Source organism: Corvus kubaryi, unplaced genomic scaffold (assembly GCF_017639235.1).
Source record: "Corvus kubaryi isolate FWS band 111438036 unplaced genomic scaffold, C.kubaryi_AGA036_p1.0 37256, whole genome shotgun sequence".
NCBI lineage: Eukaryota > Metazoa > Chordata > Aves > Passeriformes > Corvidae > Corvus > Corvus kubaryi.
The window spans coordinates 4131987-4152047 of NW_024581076.1; the positions used below are offsets into that span (position 1 = coordinate 4131987).

The 20061-nt window shown below is 38.2% G+C and overlaps 1 long non-coding RNA gene across 1 annotated transcript; it reads right to left on the minus strand.

Moving 5' to 3' along the window:
- Positions 1-266: 266 nt before the first annotated feature.
- On the minus strand, positions 267-19846 carry LOC121662484. Its single transcript, XR_006015303.1, has 3 exons — positions 19701-19846; positions 10637-10641; positions 267-276 (listed from the first exon to the last, which is right to left on the minus strand). It is a non-coding gene; the product is annotated as an uncharacterized LOC121662484 (long non-coding RNA).
- Positions 19847-20061: the final 215 nt, after the last annotated feature.

The following is a 20061-nucleotide window of genomic DNA, read 5'->3' on the forward strand; positions in this document are numbered from 1 at the left end:
ACAAACTGATTACTTCAGCTGCAGACATCAGGGCTCCAGATATCTGAAGGCAGTGCAGGTGAATCCTGCCTTCCATGCTGACCTCCATTTTGGGCCCTGAAGGAGGCATAGACTGTAAGAAAATATAGTCTCTGGTCATGTTATTTGTTAGTTGTCTTCGTAATAGCTATGCACAAAGGACCAAACTAAGGTTGCACAAAATGTCTTTTGAAAGTTTGGCATGGCAATCTTAATAGCAATATAATAGTTTTTCAGTGGGAATGAAAAGACATCAGCCTGAAGCAGACGCTTGGAATGTTGCATTTCAGTTCAAACAGTTAAAGTTTGAAAAGAGAGTTGAATAGTGGGAAAGGAGAGCAAATTGATAATAGGTATTTTACCAGCTCTCCCTGAGAAACTTGCATCATTTCTCAGTCCTGTGGCATGCAACAGAGCTTGCAGGGCAGCCCTGTAAGCCTGTGCACATCACAGCTCTAATACCTTTTTCAGCATTCCTCTGGAGTTAGTAAGGACATTCATTTTCAAGAGTTTTCACAAAAATGGCCCAATCCTCAGAGCCTTTCTCTGGAAGCTATCTAGGTGTTTGGTAATGTTCACACTGTAGAAATGGGGAAAACATAAACTGCAATTATTTGTCCAATGTCACATTGAACAAAATTAGCAGGTAACAAATGGAAGTACGAGTCAGTGTTTAACTCATTAGGCTAACATTTCCTAAAAAGTTTTCTCTCTGTTTCTTCCTGGCAAAGCTGCACTGTCCCATTGCATGTGGCAATGACTTTGTATGCTGATTTTACAGGCTTGTCTAAAAGGAAAAGGACCTTGACTAAGCACTGAAAACTGTGTGATATGATCACTTAAAACAGCTCAGGGATAACAGTGTTTGGCAGGAGATGACTGTACTGCTTATTTCACAGTTCCTCAGACACAGTTTATGTTAAACTTACAAGGCCATCTTTCATGTGTCTTCCTGGTGTAAGTCTTGTGGATATTTTATGAGCAAGAAAAAGTCTTTTGATCTCACCAAACAGCATTATCTACCATTGTATGTACTTCCTAAATTTCTTTCATCTGAACTTTGCTTCCTTAGAAGCTGCTCTGGATGGGGGAAGTCAGTAAGATCAGGCATTAGAGGCTCTGCTGTAGGCTCACTCTGGCGGCATTGCAATGAAAACTTACTTTAAGCAGGGCTAGGCCATGTGAGCTCCTTATTAGCCATTATTAACTCACTGAACGGTATATGAGAATTTGTGACCTTCCTAGGCAGGGCATAAACATCTAGCATATTGTGAAAGGGCTTTGGAGGCTCAGTTCTGAGCCTAACTTGATTTAGTTTACCACAGGACACCAGAAAACTGATTTTGACCTTTATTTCCAAAGCTGCCTACTAATTTTAGAAATCTGATTTTCTGAAGAGGGCACCATCTTCAGCGACAGTAGATATCCAAGCATTACAATTTTATCTCTATTGCAGTTGCAGATTTATTTAGGAAGGAAGAAGAGAAATGGACCATGAACTTTTTAGTCATTCTGTTAACACTGACCAATTCAGCACAAGATTAGATGTATTTGCATTACTACCATACTACACTCAGGTTAAATAAGAACGATTGGACTACTCATTGAGTAACCAAGATTTTTTTGAGAACTGCTATTTGTGTGGCTATAGTGACAGCTACTTTATATCAAAAGTCACTGGAGTTGGGAATGAATTTTATTTATCAATCTGACATATGAATTTACCCTATGCAAATTTGCATGACAAAAAGTCACACGGTGATGCTATACACAGAAAGGTGTTTTAGACTGAGCATATCATGGTGCTGGTGCAGATCTAAGACACCAAGCAAAAACTGCAACAAAGAAATTTACAGATATTTACATATGAAAGAAATATCCCAGCTTAAAACTTCAGGACTGTTGGGGTCCCTTCCCCCTGCCATGGAGCCCTGGGAGAGGGGCCCTGAGGGCACAGACACGGGGTTTCCCTGCCCCTGGTCAGCCTCGTTCCCCATTGGTTGTTTTGTGTTCCCCTGCGCGGGCAAGGACCCTCGGGTCCCGTGATTGAGCAGTTCCTCGGCAGAGCTCCGGCCATGCGGCTGGGGAAATAAACATCTCTGAAACATCTAGCAAGAATCGGTCCATACATATCTCTTTTCCACGGGCCTCGTTGTTTGATACATCGTGTAACAGAATCCCCACTGTAACACAGGACTACAGAATCTGCAGCTCTGGTCTTCAGTCAGGTGTCAAAGTAAACTAATCTGGAGCAAAATCAGCTGAGTCACTGAGATCTGAAAAGAACAATTTGTAAAAGGAAAAATGATCGGTCTCTTTCTTGGATTAAAAGACGTAAAAGAGGTTTACTGCACATTTTACAAAAGCATTCAAACAATGTTTTCTGATCAATTCTCACAGTTTTAACAGAGAAGGAATTTATTAGGTAATTGAAAAGAGTATTGTTTGTGTAAGATTTTTTATTGGCAGTTACATGCCTATTTTTACTGTATTCTTAGAGCTGACACTTTTACCTCTTCATGCAGTACTGGTTGTTTACTGTTTGTTGGACTAATTCGCTGCACACACCTGCAGAAACACACAGAGAGTCGTATATTTGCATGAGAAAGATCCTATTTTATGCTCCTCATTGGATCTAGTCAGTAATGAAAAGGACCTCAGTTCTAGTAACGTAGCTCTGTGACAGTGAGGCAGGTAACCAGTCTATGATTTACAGTCTGGCTATTTTTATATCACATTTTCTTAACAATTTCATAACAAAATAAGGATAATAACTCTCTACAGAAGCAATAATGAATTCTTCTAAATTCTGTTGCTGAACTCACAGAAGAAAAAGCAAATGAGGTGGAAGGGACAATTTTCTGTTTTTCTGAAAATGCCCTTCAAAGTCTGTTTCGCTTTAAATAGTGTAAACGGAGATTTAGAATAAAAATTAGAAGAATTGCTCTTATATTAGGTGTTTGAGAAGCACTAAAGAAAAGATGAATCCAAGGAAGATGATCATTCTTAGCTTGGAATTCAGTACATAATTGCAGAGGAAGGAGTTGTAGTTTACAGAAGTAAATCAGCAATGGTAGTTTGCTGTTCATAAAAGTTGAACAGTAGGTGATTTTAATGCTTGACTTCCTGTCGGTATTTTCAGACACAGTCTCAATGAGATTGACAGCCGTGAGCTGTAGTCCAAGTAAGTAATTGTTAGTTGTAGTCCCAGTAACAAATTATTAATGTACGTTGAACTACCCTGCACAGCATTTATGTGCTACTTTACCTTCATCCTGAGTTTTAAGATACCCAAGGTATCATTTTTTCCTTTCTGAGGGAGTGATGGAAATGGCCTTGGGCTTATTTACAACCAGAACTGATTCATGAGCAGTACTTTACTTGAAGTTTTTTGTTAGTCTCCATAAAATATTATTAATTTAAAAAATGGAGATCCATCATGTTAGACATGCTTGGTTTGGTAAGAATATCTCACATTTTGAGTAAATTAAGCTTTTGGGAGCTTACAGTAATTTGTATCTTTTCAGAAGTACTGAACATCAAGTGACAATCTACCTGGTAACAGGATGAGGTGTCTCAAATGTTCCACACCCACTGAATAACTGTCTTAGGTAGAGTCTGTAATCAGTAAATTCAGACCTTGTGTGGTCATACAGAGGTCACAAACAGGTGTAGTGAAATAATAATACATTTGTGCCTTCCTTTGATTTATAATTAGCATGGCCTTCATTTTCCTCCTATCTCCCAAAATTCACATTTTCTTCCCTTTTTTTGTAGCTATTCTTGAACTTTGCTATGCACATCTTAGGCTTTCTGAAGGCAAGTATATTGGCCTATGCTGCACTAATCTTCCATAATTGATTTGGGATGTGTGCCAGTCTCTCCTATTATTCTGTGCTGATATCTTTATATGGCTGGCTTTTATCCAAAAGCTGTCATCTTTTGCATTCTCTTTATCCTTTTGCTCTTTTTGTGCTGAGAGACCATATTTTTAGCCTTTGAGTGTTGCCCCTTCTTCCCTCAAATTTCCAGCGTAAAAGGTACAAAGGGCAAACTTTCCAAATATTGAGATCCCCATGCTTGGCCTTTCAAATATTTTCTCCACTCTTTTTCGTTAAGGCCATTGTTGCATGTAGTTACTAAAATTACATTTAAAGGTTTCATTCATTTTATTCTGATTTAGTGCTTTGGTGAACTTACTTTCATTGCCTTATTTTTTTTTTCTCAGCATTTTACTTCGTATTTTCCACACTATATTTGATTTATTAAAGAAAAGGATGTGATACATAATCAGAACACTGTACTCTCATCATGGTCCCATATAGGCTTCTCATGAGGCAGCTCCTCTGTGACTGCTCTACCCCTCCATGTGCCCTGACATGATAGGGCACAGACTTTTTAGGAGTTCAGTTGATAGAGTCTCTCGGGAGGCAGACTTGGAGGGCAAAGTAGTGCAGGAAGGCTGGACATCCTGCAAGAATTTCTAATGGCCACAGGGGAAAGCTGTCCCCATGTGCCAAAAGATGAGACAGAGGGGCTGGCTAAACAGAGAGCTTTATCTGGAGCTCAAGAAGAAAAAGGAGAGTTTATGAAACACTTCGGAAAAAGGGGCAGGCAGCTCACAAGGACTGTGAGGCTGTCGTGAGGTTATAAAGGGGAAAATTAGAAAAGCAAAAGCCCAACCAGAACTTAATCTCTCTACTGCCATAAAAGACAACAAAGAATGCTTTTTCAAATACATTGGCAAAAAGAGAAGGGCTAAGGAGAACTTCCATCCTTTATTGGATGCAGGGGAACACATAGCAACAAAGGCTGAGAAAAAAGGCTGAGGTACTTCATGCCTTCTTTGCCTCAGTCTGTAATACTAAGATCGGTGGTTTCCCAGTCCTCTGAGCTGGAAGACAGGGATGAGGAGCAGCATGAACTCCCTATAACCCAAGGGGAAGTGGTCAGCAACTGCTACACTCCTTAGACACACATAAATCTATGGAGCTGGATGGAGTTTTCAGTGTGTGGGGTGTGGGTCAGTCTCTCCTCCCAGGTAGCAAGTGACAGGACAAGACAGGCCTCAAACTGTGCCAGGGTAGGTTTAGGTTAGATGTTAGGAAAAAAATTCCTCACCAAAAGGGATGCCAAGCACTGGAAAAGGCTGCCCACAGCAGTGGTTGAGTCACCATCTCTGGAGGTATTTAAAAGGTGTGTAGATGTGGCACACAGGGACATGTGCATGGTTGTGCACTTGGCAGTGCTGGGTTAAACTTGATGATCTTAGAGACCATTTCCAACCTGAACAATTCTATGATTTCTGTAAAAGATGTTTTAAAAGAGATGACTTTATAATTAGCTTTAATGTAATGGAAAATCGTCTTGGTTTTATACTGGGGACTATTGTGTTTTCATCTTCATTATAAGGCTCATAATATATATGACTTCAAGGCTCATAATATGCATGACTTCTTTTTGATTGAAGGAAAAAAGCTATTCCTAGACGACAGATAATTTCTGCATTGTTTGTATTTGGTTGTTTTTACATAGTCCAGCTCTTTCTTCATGTGTCATCTGTTGCAAAAGGAGCTCTTCTCTAGATAATGTAGAAGAAAACTAGTTCTTTGGTATCTTGCTATGAATTTTCAGCAGTGATCTACAGAGGAAAAAGATATAAAATTCAATTTAATTGTGGGCCAGGAGAAAATCACATATAACCAATATCCTCAATACACATTTTTTTAGTTTTTAATCCAAATTCCAACAAACCATTTCTCATTTCAGACCATGAAACCTTGGATAGTAGAGCAGCCTTATTCAGCACAGTGCATTATCATTCCATTAGCCAAAAATGTGTGCCTAATTCAGTCAGTTGAACTACTATGATTACTAATAGGCCTGTATGCCAGGTTGACATTGATAAATGAAGAATTTGCTAGAGCAGAGGGCTTCACAAACTTTCTTTTTTTGGATTTATTAACAGCCAGATGCCTATCACCAACTTAATGAAGATCTTGTAGCCATCTTCTGCTGTGTTCAGTTCATGACATAATCAGTGATTGCATATGGAAAAGCTTTCATGAATGAACCCAGCCAGACCCTAGCTATTCAAGTAGTGAAAAAGTCAGTTTATTACATTCTTTTTGTAAGCAAGATTATGATTTCCATATCTATGGTTTTAGGGTTGTAAGTACTGGAGAACATACATTTAGAAGTTTGAGATCTGATTCTCCCAAATAGAAGGATTGTTGCCTGAATGCTTTGTATATTAAACCATTTGGATGCATTTCTGGATTATTAGATTTCCTCTTGTGTCATTATGCAAAACTTAATATTTGCAGGTAACACCTTGTAACTGCGCATGGGTTGTTTTAGTAGTACTAAAAATAATAATGAATTATCATGTCTTTAATACAATTTATGCAATATACTATGTGGAACTGATGCAGTTACAATCAGTCCCCATCTAAAATAATATCTGAGCCATTTTCCAAATATGTTAATCTCCATAATACGTCTGTTATGCATTATTAATTATAATTTGACATTGTTTTACAGAAGAACTGGAAAACAGAGATTCTGTGTACACTGTTCTTTGAATGTAGATTCACTAATTGACCATGTTATTCATGAGGAGTGATGCAAAGGCCAGGTTTAGGGTAAGCCAGCTGCTGTACACAGTAGGAAAATCTCTAGTACCTCCTGCATTGTAAAGTGCACCCAAAGGCACTGTTATCTGCAGTGACAGCAGATCGACCCCAGCAGAATGTGTCTGGCCATTTTCATATTTCTTGCCTGCCTTTGCAGTGGCATCACAGGACTAATATCATGCATGCAAGAGAGAACAAAATTCTTAGAAGGTACTGATTTACCATTTGCAAGAGAGAGTGGGATTTTCAGTCAGTCCTCATTTTGACTGCTTATAGGGGCAAGGTAGATACCTGGAACCAGAGTATGAGTATATGAGCATGTGACATTGTTGGGACCAGACAGCTCACGTTCAGTAAAGACTCCATTACTGAGGCTACATGACTTGCCTTGTATCACACAAGGGGGTATGTGATAAAATAGGGAATTAAATTTTCTATTTCCATATCCCATAGTAATATTGTAGATATTTGGCTTTCTGTCCTATAACTGAAGCAATTTATACTTGCCAGTTAGTGTTCAAAACATTCTTAGAAGGCAGGAGATTATAATCCTGTGTACACAGGTATTAGCCCTGAACCCAGAGGCTGCAGTGTTTAGCTGATTTAGATCATGGATTTGAATTTTCTGAGCAACTTGAAATTCAAGACATAGCATTACAGAAGATCAAATCCTTGTGCAGTCTGTCCAAATGATTCAGTAGGCTATTTTGCCATCTTGTCCTATGATTAGCTATGGTGAGCAGTAATTAGCAAGGGTGCTTTAAGCTCTTGATTTAATGTGCTTTTAAAATAGATACAAGGTAAATGGAACCCTGGACAATCTTTCTGGCTTTCTCTTCTCTAGCATTTCAAAGGCACCTAGAAACTTGGCTTCTAAGTACTACTAAGCTGATTTTAGACCCAAAGGGCATGAGATACATAAAAATTAGTCTGGCTGTAACAGAAAATGGTAAGGGCAGATTGGCAGCATTACATCAGAGAACACCATTTCTTCAGCATAAAGGAGGAATAGAATGTGATACCAGGTTGGACTATCTCTTAAAACTCTTAGACTTCATGTGACATGAATAAGCTAATTTTTCTCTCATGATAGCATTATTATGCACAGGAGAAGAATATAATGCTTTTATGCATAATTTATTCTTTCCCAACCTAATGTAATACTCTGGGGAGAATTTTCAGAGTTTGACTCCAAATTCACAGGACTTGAAGAGATGTTGAAGTAAATGTGGTTGCAGACATGTGAACGTGAGTAAAGCTGATATTAAAAAGAAAAAGAAAAGCAGATAAGCAAGCAAGCTACCAGTGTAAATCATTGCTAGAAAATGTACTGAAACTAAGAATTCAGGAGGAAACAGAAAAACACTGGGTGATTCCTGAGTAAGCATATAGCAGCCTTCTAGTACCTAAAGATGACCTAGATGGAAGTGGAGAGGAATTTTTAAAAGGACATGTAGTGAGAGGACATAGGGGAATAGTTTTAAACTGAAAGAGGTCAAGATAAGAGGCGATATTAGAAGAACTCTTTACTGTGAAGGTGATGAGATACTGGAGCAAGTTGTCCAGAGAAGTTGTGGATGCCCCATGCCTGGAAGCATTCAAGGCCAGGTTGGATGTGGCACTGGGGACACAGTTTAGTGGAGAACTTGGCAGTGCTTGGTTAACGGTTGGACTGGATGATCTTAGAGATCTTTTCCAGCCTACGTTAATCTGTGATTTTGTAATTCTTGACTGATAAGTCACAGAGAAGCAGTGTGATCCACCATGAAGTTTAATGTATAATATCATCTCAAGCCAGCATACAGACTTTTATTGCAAGCTCTGTAACACCCCCTGAGCATTAGTGTTATTTATTTCTCACAACATAGCTTTTACAGTATTTTCCATCAAGAAGTTTGCTCTGCACTTTGCTTTCTATTCAAGATTTAAAAGGGTGAGAAATTTGGCTCTCTTTTAAGCCAAAAATTGTTGATTCAGTTCATTAATCAATTAATCTGTTATTACTATGCAAAACTGAAGTGAAAATTCTGTGAAGATAGGATGTGTCCAAAATATTGTGGAAAAGGACTGCAAAAGATCTGTTAGACTGAATTATTATATAAAATTAGTTCTTGCTGTGGAATGGGATAAAAAGCTAGTGGTTATAACTGGTCTTTCAGAAAATATTCCTAGTTAGAAGTAGCTCAGATTTAGTATCAGATTGGTTGTATAATTAAAAGTAGAAAAATGTAAGGAAATAAAAATGAACTGCTGTTCATGAAGTAGAAGTTCCTTACTCTCTCCTTCAGTGCAGTTTAGCATGTCTTATTTTTCTGGGAAATTATATTGTCAGACTTGGTAAAACAATCACTGTCCCAGTCTCAGTCACTATATAAACATCTACATTTAAATACACATATAGTGCATATAGTACAGGGGACAAGTTTCAGAAAGTATTTGGGCGACAAATTCCTACCCTTGTGTCCTCCAGTAACTTTCCTAATCAAGTCACATTAATGTAGCAAACACTTCCTATACTAAGAGAGGCATCTATTTTGCAAATATTATTTTTTAAATTCTCAGGGCCCTGTGAGTTTGGCAGAGTTTAGGGCAGCTGTGTTAAAGACCAGCACATGCAAGTCCAAAGGAGCTAAATTAATGATGAGGCACATCAGTGGAAGAGCTGTGTCAAGTACCTTTCAGACTTAGATTCTAATCCTCTCCATTCAAAATTTCTTTATGAAGTTGCCTGTATATCATATAAAGCCCCAAAAATGTGCACTTTAATAATATTTCTTGTACTCGCTAATCTCTACTATATTTCTCTGTAGTATTCTCCTGTACTTGAGATTCAATACATAGATGGTTTCCTAGAAGTCAAGGCAAATGAAATATAAATATGAGTTTCAGTATGAGTTCCCAAGGCATAAGTAAATGGGATTTTTCCAAAGTTCATCTTGCTGCCGGAGTTTATTGTGACTTTTTAGTTATCAGGGGTATTTTTCAGTCTTTTGTGCAATGATTTGTTAATCATTATTGCCAAAGAATATGGAGCTGTTCTATGCAGTTATCTTTGCTTTATGGATGACAGCAGGAAGACACTGACGGAGGTTAGGCATGGCAAAATTTACTTTATTTGATACAAAATAAAATAGGAAAGATACAAAATTCTATTTTTTCACTCTATAAGAGATACTACAAATTACCTAAATTGCAAAGTACCTTATCATTGAATGCTAAATGGTATTCAGAGCTGTATAAATTATACAAGGTGCATAAGACAATTTCACATATAAAGCATTTTTCTTTGAACTTTCTGTATAGGCAAAGAAAAGCCGTACGTAGTTTCTAGAAGAAGTTCATACATATTGCTCAGCTGCAGTAGCTTGCGTTACAGTAAGTGATATCTAAGTACCCCATGTGCTCTCATTACATATCCACTCAAGGGAAGCAGAAATCGTGCAGCACTGGCAAGCCATAAAATTGTAAAAGACCCTATGTAAAGGCCCTTCTTCATCTTTCCTGCTTTTCCAGCTGTACTATTTTGACTAAAGAAAAGCTTTGCCATTATTTACAGATTTCTCCATGCCTGTATTCTCAGGCAGCTATGATTACATTACTGCTGGACGATTTTCTGGGACCCTTTGATATGGCATGCCTCAGATATAAGGAAAATAATGAGTCCCTGAGTCTGAAAAATGTCTTGAGCCTTATTTTAAACCTTGCGGCATCAGTCTTCAAATTGAACCACTTTACAAGCCTAAGTATAAGCACCCTCTTAATTATTTTGTGGAATGGGAATGCTGATGAGCCACAGAAGTAGTAGGGAGGGAAATCTTACTGAAAGCTTTTAACAGAGCTTTGCTCTGTGCCCTGCCTTCTCAGTGTATTGTAACACCAAGGGTGTAGACCAACAAACTCCCCCAGCCCACCAAAAAAACAAAAACAAAAAAAATCACCCAGGAAACAATTGGGGGAGAAAATAAATTAAAAAAAATTTACACAGTTGCTACTATGAAAAACGTTAAAAATACGTATGAACAAATATGTTATATTTTTCAGATACATGTTATGTGAAACAGAATTATCTTAAGGAATGTGAAGGCATTGGAAATGTATTTCAAGTTCTATTAAAACAAAAAAAGGTGCAGTGACTAAAAATGGATTATTTTCAAAGAGCTAAGCCAATTCCAAATTTCCCTGAAAATCTACCAGGTGCTCTTTTAGATGCGCCAAGTGTATCTCTCTGCTATTTTTCATTTTAGTCTTCCTATAGATTTTTTACAAAATTTGCTATGAGATAAAAAGTGATAACTTCCATTTTTTTTGTGGTTGATTGATACCACTGTCAAGATCCAAGTTTTTGGGCTGTCTCACTGCTATGAGAGGAAAAAATCCATCCCTGTTACCTTTTTTTATGAATTTCATCAGGTCAGTATTGTATGTCATGTACAACTTTGGAACATGGGGGTTCTAAGAGAAGCACCTGAGTATTTTTCAGGTGAAACTGATATATGGAAATATTAATGGAAGTCTGGGACACCTCCTCAAGGCTGCATGAAATTTAAACATTCCAGTGCAGAAATGCAGATAGTAATCCCGTCCCTCTAACAGTAACGTCCAGCAGATGCTTTGTGTTCCTGTCCTGGGCAAGACCAGACACGTCAGTCTTTAATGAGGGCTGAAATGTTTGGCTCCTGACTCAGTAACAAGCCCTTTCCAGAGTGCAAGCATTCCCACAGTCTGTATTCGTAAGCAGCCCAGCCCGGCAGGGGTGCCTTCAACTTCCCTCCAGAGGATCTACAGAATCAGCACAACAGCAGAACAAATGACCTCTGTGGTCATACAACAAGACTTGAGAATGTTTTATCCACTGACTTAGCTATATTTAAAAGGGTACACTGTTCCCCCTAAAACAAAAAGATAAGACAAGATTTAGAAAACAAAGAGGTTGGGGCTTTAATTACTTGAAAAATTCTGAATTATCATCCTTTACAAGCATAAAACCAAGATTTCTTAGGAAAGGAGAAGTTATCAAGTAAAGGGTGAAAGAGAATTTTTTTAAGTAGTGGAAAGCATTTTACAAAATTCATTGCTGCTACTGCAGAAAGGGAAGAACAGAGTATGTATAGAATTTTAATGATCATCTCTCTTCTCATGAGACACCACCTGGAGTAATGTGTCCAGGGATTATTCATCCTGGAGAAGGCTCCAGGGGGAATTTTATTGTGGCCCTTCCATATGTGTAGGGGTCTTATAAGAAAAATGGAGACTTTTTAACAGGGCCTCTATTGACAGGACAAGGGGCAATGGTTTTAAAACAAAAGAAGGGTTGTTCAGAATGGATGTAAGGAAGATTTTTTTTTTTTTACCATGAGGGTGGTGAGACACTGAAACAGTTTCCTGAGAGACATTGTGGATGCCTCACCACTGGAAATGTCGAAAGTCAGGTTGTATGAGGCTTTGAGCAGCATGATCCAGTGAAAGATGACCCTGTCTATGGCAAGTATGTTGGACTAGGTGTTCATTAAGGTTCTTTCCAACCCAAACCACTCTGTGACTCTAAGTTATGGAGTACTTTGTGCAATTTTTAGCTCTCAAAGCTGCAGCTTGTCCCACTGACAGAGCAATCATTGTAGCATCTCTTCTATATGCCTGAGAGTAGGAAAGGATACAGAGGCTGGAGAAGTTTGTTGAAGTGGTCTGAGTCCCTCCTTAGGACTCAGCTGACCTCATGCTTTTAACAGCTTGGCAGCACAGACATGACAATGATGCAGAAGCTGTTCTCGATGTCACACCAATTCTTTTTAATTGTTTGGAGCATGCATAATGTGATTCAGTTATCTAAAATGTATGTAAGATTAGAAATGTTCTAGAGAATTCCTTGCACCTTACTGGTACCACTCAAGATTTGTAGAAGTCTGTGCCTTCTGCAGTAACATCTGAAGGCCCAACCGGATACAGAAGGCATTTCAAATGGCACCAAATACCTCTAGAAAACAAGCCTCATGCCTAATGCTTCACTAAAACACCACTCACAGGACAGATTTTGGGGCAAAACATCCAATCACTCATTTTTAAGCAGTTTTAAATCACAAAGTTACTTTCTTTAATCAGATTTACTCTCATAATAAAAAAAAAAAAAACAAAAAACCAAACCCAACCTCTAACAATTCTAAGTTGTTACAATATCCACGTAAATTACTTCCTGGCAAATCACATAAGGAGTTTCATTCTGATTATTGTTGCACACTGAGCTTGAGTGCTTTTTTTTAAGACACCAATATATTCTCATGAAATCACATTGTAATATATATTTTGGATTTTATTTTTATTATTATTAGTGGCATAACTTGTTGGGAATTACTGTTAGAGGATCTCAATATTTAAAAGACTTTTTTTTAGGGTACACAGTCCTGAAAAGCCAATGGATAAATAGACAAATTCCCTTGTATCCTTTGAATTGCTTCTTTTTTATTAGTGTGATTTATATGTTTCATAGCAAGCATTCACTTTCTTATATTTCAAGCCAAAATTACTTTGACTTAGAGAACCAAGACATGGGTTTAGGTGTCCTTAAGAATGTCTATTTAGGATTCACAGGAAAATGAACACACATGTCAGGAGAGCAATTCACATCCAAGGAAGAAGAAAAAAAGCCTTTCTGTGACCGCAACACCACCCATTACTGAATCATATCCTAGGTAGCCTGGATTCTATAAGGTGGGTGGAAAAAAGACTTTTTGAAAGAATACTTGAATTTGATCATTGCATCTGACAGTTGGCAGCCTTCCCAAAGCCTAAGTGAGAGTGCCCTGATCTTTATACCACTGGTTTTGTGATCCAGTGCAGAAAAGAAGCAGAGGAAATATGTGGGTGGAAAAAAAAGGGCAATGTTCACAGATACTAGTTTAGAAATAGAAAATGGAAAAGTCAGACATCAGAAAAATATTTGTAAACTATGAGGAATGGTACCATTTTTGCAGGAAAGCAACATCATCTAAAATGCAGTGTGGAATTTTTTCAAGTGCACCTTCTGCTGGATTTTTACAGACATTAAAAAGTAACACGAGGCTCATAAATGTCACCTGGGAATAACACATAATCTAACTGTAACAAATGGTTTTCTGAACAGCTGGAGTCTACCAGTGTTCTTTTACATGGTTGGGGCTTTATTTCCCTAGTGTTTGATAACTGTGCTGGAGAATTGATTCCTATGTGGGATCTTCTTCACTAGATGACTTTACTAAGCTTTAACAGTAAGAAAGAATGGATTAGGTAATAAAAAGAAGTTTTCCACTGATAAAAGTAGAGCTGTGCTAATTTACCTCGACTGGTTCTAGGTCTAGAAAGCCAATAATACACATAGGAAAAAAGGCTGTGGTTTGGCAATGCCTAGACCTGCAAGTGAAATGGAGTCTCCGAAAAGTAATGCCATGATAAGTGTGACAGAAAAAGCCCTTGGATGCCCTGAAGCATTAAGCACACAGCTTTAATCATGTGCAGGATTATTTGTTGGATCAAAAAGAGAGCCATCATGCTGGCCTAGCACAGTAGATATTACATACATTAAAACTCACAAGCAAAAGTTAGAACTGAAAAGTTGCTGCAGGTACTAATAAGAGCAATGAAAAAAGTTGTCTTTGTGTAAAAAATACATTACCTTTGGTGCCACAAATATTATTTAGTGATGAATTATTCGTTATCCATGACCAGCATAAAATAACCAAGGAACAAAATAATTGTTTGTGCTGGATACACATTATTTAGTAATCCAAGTCTGTGATTAAAACTAATAAATTCATTCCCAAATGGCACTTTTCAGTGGAATTCTAAAGATAAGGACAAAATTGGGCATACTTCCATTATATTAATACAAATACCGCAGTCCCTTAGGATTAAAGTTTTCGCAGGAGAAGTACATCATATAACACAAGAGTGAATGGACTAATTATGAAATTATGAAACTGTACCAAAGCATATAAAGCTGCAAAGTTCAAGTAGTTTAGTGGAACAAGTCTTTTAAATGAGATCATCTGGGAAAGATACTGCAGTGTTGGTTCTGGGACTGTTGGGTACAAACTGATCCATCAGGAAGAGGACTATTTAGGTCTATGAAATTGTGAAAAATTAAGGAATAATGAGAGATAAAGCTCTCAATTATTGTTTAGATAAGTCATCACACTAAGACCGACAACTCTATCTTGCCTTCTGCTCAGAAGATGAAAACACTGGATCCAGAACTGAGAGCAGAATGAAACCCCACTAATGATTGCTTTGTTATATCCAAGATATTTCTGACTTGGAGTGTACCAGAGACCTTACACTGTGCATAAAATTATTCTTAGATATTAAAATTCTGGCATGAAGGATCATTCTAATGTGGAACTACTTGTCAAATGGGTGATTAGATGGATAGAGAGGTTCATGCAGTTGTGATGACTTTGCAATTTGGCCACAGAGATATAGAAATAAGGGTCTGTGAACACCCTGACACTTTATAAAGCATGCGTATCCAGTATAATTTTATATGTATATATATGTATATATATATTCTGAACTCCTCTCCATAAAAATTAGTTCAGACACAGTTACTCCCATGTCTGAAGCTGAGTCTGTATCTTTGTCTATTTTAAAGCCCTAAATCATGACAAAGGCAATATGAACTACAAACGAGCTTGCATAACAAGAATTTAACTTGTTTCAGTGAGATCATCGTTGTATAAGAATACCAACTCACCACTGAAATATATGAAGTAATACAGTCCATTTGACCCAACAGTCAATCACTTCAAGCATCAATGTTAGTTTTTATTTGATTTTGTCTTGTTTGAGCTTCCAGTCACTGAGTTTCTCACTTTTTTTTTTTCCCAGATTCTGCTTATTGTAATTTTCAGATTTTTTTCCATAAATACTGAGTTTCTTTTTTTAGTATAATGCAGGATTGCATGAATTTTATAGATTGCATTCTTGTGATCTCTGATACCTTTCACTTTCAATCATATGTTTTTAAATTAAATTAATTTTTCTCCAGACAGAGAAGGAAAATCACCTTCATCTTTGTTACTGTCTTGCTTAGAGAGACAAAGTTTATATTTGCCCAGTTAGCTGCTGCAGCTTTGTTTTGGGATTGTACATTCAGTTCATGACTGATGGTTTTTCAAACACATTTCATCTCTCTGATGATAAAGAAGATGCCTTTTATAATAATATATCCAATAATTTATCCAATAATAACTTCATTTCAATATGATATAAACTCTTTGCTTCTGGATTTGTATTATTTGATTTAAAGCAATGGGATGACAGAATAAAAACACCAAACCCAAGCTAATTCTCAATGAAAACAGTTCAAAGAATGGAGAAGTCTACTTTCAAACAACTATATGAAATGAAATGGCAATGCATATGGCTCTGGTCTTTTGAATAGTGGCCAGAGCACCTTCCTCCCTCTAACAAATTATAACTACAGCACTTAAAAAAAGCTCTATGTAGTCATCATATTGAGCAATCCTTCCCGTGTTATCTGGGAATTACTATTTCCTTACCTCCTCTGATGTGTCTGAGTGGAAAACCTTTCTCTTGCCTTTATCACTGCATCCTAGTACACCTGTCTCCATAGGGAACATCCAAATGACAACTTGTGCAATTCTCCATCCATTGGCATTTGATGGTCACTTCTACAAAATTCTCAGGTGGATGCTTTTGTACCAAAGTCAAAGTGTTGAAGGTTCACAGTACCTTCCACTAAGACCTCTTCTCTGAACAGCATACATTTGTTCTCCAGACAACATTCATAAATGAGCTGGAGGAGTGTGTGAGCTCTTAGGTCATAAAGTCTGATGATGATATTAATCTATTCAAAATAAAAAAGACAGGAGATCACTATGAAGAACTACATAGGGAGCTTATGAGATTGAGTGACTGGGCAATAAAATGAAAGCTGAAATTTGGTGTAGATAAATGTGAAGTGATGCATGTGAGGAGAAAGACATTCAGTTTCCTGTATAAAATGATGGAGTCTGAGGTGATCATTAATGCTATAAAAGTAAGACTTGAGGTTATGAGAGATAGATCAATGGAAAAAATGCATTTAGTACCCGACAGAACAACCAACAAATCAAAAAAACCCCAGAAAAACCCACCAAACCAAAATCAACAGATCATGTCCCAGAAATTATGCCTTATGAGGAAATTACGTGGGATAAAACAGAAACCAAAACTATATCAATGTATAAATTCGTGAGTTACCCTCATGCTGAATCCACAGAGCATTCAGAGCAAGAGCATTCCGGTCTACACCGAACAGTATCCATTTTGTGCAGAAACCAGCACTCCAAGGAAACAAAATTACAGCCTAGTGCAGGGTCGGTTTGGAAATGAATCATGCTGACTACCATGATCTGAAACGATCACTGAGTAGCGTAATAAAGCCTTTGTTTCATTTGTCTTGCAGAAGGAGAGAAAAGCACTTAGTAAAAAGTTTGTGGGAATGAGGAATATTTGTATTTGTCTAGCTTTTGTGTATATACATGTGTATGGATATATATGTATCTAAAGGAAGACAAGCTTTCAGAGGAACAAGCTTTTCTCTAGGAGAAACACTGTAAGTATCAAACTAAAGTGCAACTGTGAACAATTGATAATTTTTATACCAGACAAAAAACAGACTGGTGCCATCTGTGGGCAGAGGGAAGAAGTGACTGGAAGATTGTAAAGGGTTGTGAACCCATGTCCCTATTCAGTCTATAACTCCATTAGTTATGAATTTTAGTTCCCAGGATCGTAGATGACCACTGAAGAACAATACTCAGATGTAGTGATTGGTGGAAAAGAAAGGGATTGGAAAAAGTCCATATCTGACCAGGAACTTGCCTATGGAAAGCAAGAATGTGATTTTCCTCCATAAACAGATGTGTTTGCTTTAAACTATACTCTTCTCCTCCAAGGATTTAGGAAACTTTCTTCATTCAGAAGAAAGAGACTTATAATCATAAAAAATTTCATTAAATGAAGTGCCTCATTCAAATTTCTTTCACAAAACATGGCTAAAGAACTACTCAACATACTTTATTCAATGACTCTCAGATTATTGTACCCATCCAACATGTGTAAAACACTTACAGCTTCAGTTTATTCCTCCATGTGAGGGAATTGTAACAGTGATTTACCTATGTAGATTAGAGATATTCCTGAATGGGGTACTCAGCCAGATACTTTCGTGAAGCTGCTTCCTGCTGTCTGAGACAGGCAGGTAAATTCTGGGCAGGCCTTGGAATATCCATAGTGGTAACAAAGGCCAAATATAAATAGAAGAGCCAGAATTTTATTTTTTTACTGAAAGATTATTATTACAGTATGGACAGTTTTCCAGATCTTTGTGGTAGGTACAGCTCTAATCTTTCCCTTAATATTCTAGGACTTTTTTTTTACTTTGTGTGAAATTTGGTTCAGAATGTGTCCTCAAGACCTCCCACTTCTGCCAGGTCAAACCCTCATAGTGACATGAGCAGAAGAACTAGTTTGAGCATCTGAAAAAGCACAGGCTTTCTCCAAAATGTTGTTTAGCACTTTCAAGACTAAATCTGTGCTGACCATGGCAGTAGTGACATTTACATCTTCTGAGGGGAAACTAAATAGCATTATGTATAATTTTTGTACTAAAATTTGTAAATTTTAGTCTCCCGATGGGGATGTGTCGCATCTCATGTTCTCAGAGACAGGCCAAGTTAGCACTGAAGTGCTGTACTTTGCATTACACAGGTGAATTTATAAAATATGTGATGGAGTGCTAGATTTCATGTCTTAACACTTATAGAATCGTTTGGGTTGGAGAGGACTACCACAGATAACTTAGTCCAACCCCCTTGCCATAGGAGGAGATGCCTTCAACTAGGTCAGGTTGCTCGAAGCAGCATTCAACCTGACTTTTAATGTTTGCAGTGATGGGGCATGCACAGCTTCTCTCTGCAGCCTGTTCCAGTGTCTCACCACCGTCATCATAGGAAATTCCTTCCTTATCGCCAATATAAACCTACCTTCTTTAAAACCATTGCCCTTTGTCCTCTCACTACAGGCCCTGTTAAATATTCTCTGTCCATCTTTCTTTTAAGTCCCCTTTACATTTTGAGGGGCCTCAATAAGATCAGCCTGGAGACTTCTCCAGACTGAAAAGACCCATCTCTCTCAGCCTGCTTTTCAGGGCACTACTTGTATTAAAGTCAGGAGAAAAACTTTCAGAGTATTCCAGGGGCACAGACCAATTGTTAAAGATGAAATTATTTTTGGATGACAGTTAATAATGCAGTGAAATAGCATTTAGTTTTTCCTGGTTTCCCCTTAATGAGTCTGAATCTTCCATCGGGAAAGAGCAAGAAACTGAATGAAAGGGAATATAAGTACGCCTAAAAAATTTAAATGGAGGAAGAACACAGTCTTTCTGTTTGCCTACATACTTCTGTCCTGCAGCGATGTACCAGCTCACTAGGGAATAGGGAGAAATAGTGAATAAGAGAGAATTATATACTAGGGAAGTAGAAATTATTAATTATTTCTATTGCTAGAAGCTTTTCATGGACTGTCTTATATTGGTCTACAAAGGAGGAAATGCATATAAAGGGCAAGAGTATGAAAAAGAATGACTTTAATTTCCTGTGAGGGGTGAGCAGCTGGCTCACGGGTAGGGCACAAAGAGTTACAGTGAATGGGGTGACATCAGGCTGGTATCCAGTTGCTAGTGGGTTTCCACAGGGCTCCATCCTCAGCCCAGTTCTCTTCAACATCTTCATAACTTGGATGCAGAACTTGAAGGAATACTAGGTTTGCCAATGATACTAAATTGGGAGGAGCTCTTGACTCCCTTGAAGGCTGAGAGGCCCTGCAGAGACACCTTGACAAATTAGGGAGCTGGGCAATCACTAACTATGTGAAGTTTCACAAAGACAAGAGCCAGATTCTGCACCTGGGGTAGGGCAACCCTGACTGTGTGTATAGACTGGGGAATGAGATGCTGGAGAGCAGGGCTGCACAAAGGGACCCGGGGATCCTGGTCAATGACAAGTTGTACACGAGTCAGCAATGCCCTGACAGCCAGGAGGGCCAACCCTATCCTGGGGGGCACCAGGCACAGACAGCATCACCAACCGGGCAAGGGAGGGGATTGTCCCACTCTGCTCTGCACTGGGGCAGCCTCACCTCGAGTGCTGGGGGCCGTTTTGGGTGCCACAATGTAAGAACGACATTAAACTATTGGAGAGTGTCCAAAGGAGGGCCGTGAGGGTGGTGAAGGGCCTTGAGAAGAAGCCGTATGAAGAGTGGCTGAGGTCACTTGGTCTGTTCAGCCTGGAGGAGACTGAGGGGAGACCTCCTTGCAGTCTTCAACTTCCTCATGAGAGGAAGACGAGGGGAATAGGCACTGACCTCTTCACTC